We start from the raw sequence: 864 nt of genomic DNA on the forward strand, positions 1-864 counted from the left end.
GGATATAAGTCTAGTGCCAAGGTGCAACAAGCTCTAAGATCATTCTCCTTGTACATCTACAGAAGCTGTTCAGCTGAAAGGTTTGTCTGCCTGAAGTGGGAGATTGAGACGATGACGAGCAGGTTGAGAGCAACAGTGAGCAGAGACATGGAGGACAGTACAATGCGAAGGAGCACAGCTTCAGGCCAAGGAGAGGCAGGCTTCCTGCAGGAGGTGTTGAGGAGTAGTGGAAAGCAGAGCTCTGCTCCGTCCTCAACCTCCATCTTCAGAGAGCTGCAACTCTGGAAGCTTTCTGAACAAAACCGAGTCATATAAAGCCTGCCTCTCTCTCTCTCTCTCTCTCTCTCTCTCTTTCTCGTATCTCCTTTTGTTTATCCACTACACTCTCTTGTCCATACGTCCCTTTGTACCTAGGCACCATTGGGTGGAGGACCAGCGAGAATGGTCATTACACCACCATAGTATCCCCCAAGAAATGTATGTAAGTGTGATTTGAAAGAATTTCAACCATTTATTTTAGTGTTGCAAGATTTCTGTTCTGACAGGACATTTTCTGGTCCACATATTCGTAATGTAGATTCACAGCCCACAGCAGTTTGAAGCAAGAGCCCGACAGCCATTGACACAAAGTCAGAGCCCCGTGAAAAAAGAGAGGATCAGAAATGGAGAAGCACCAAGAAACATGCAGGAGCTTCCTTGAACCTCAGCCACCATATTTAATGTTGAGGCCAATTTGGATGTAAGCTAACATCCACACCAAAGATGAAGACATCCAGTTATTCAAATTTATCAGGCACATAGACATTTAGGAAACAGCAGCTTCAGAAAAACTGGTATTCCCAGACAATCTCGCAGTTGACAAGC

This window comes from Seriola dumerili, unplaced genomic scaffold, assembly GCF_002260705.1.
Source record: "Seriola dumerili isolate Sdu_G_001 unplaced genomic scaffold, Sdu_1.0 BDQW01002948.1, whole genome shotgun sequence".
Lineage (NCBI taxonomy): Eukaryota > Metazoa > Chordata > Actinopteri > Carangiformes > Carangidae > Seriola > Seriola dumerili.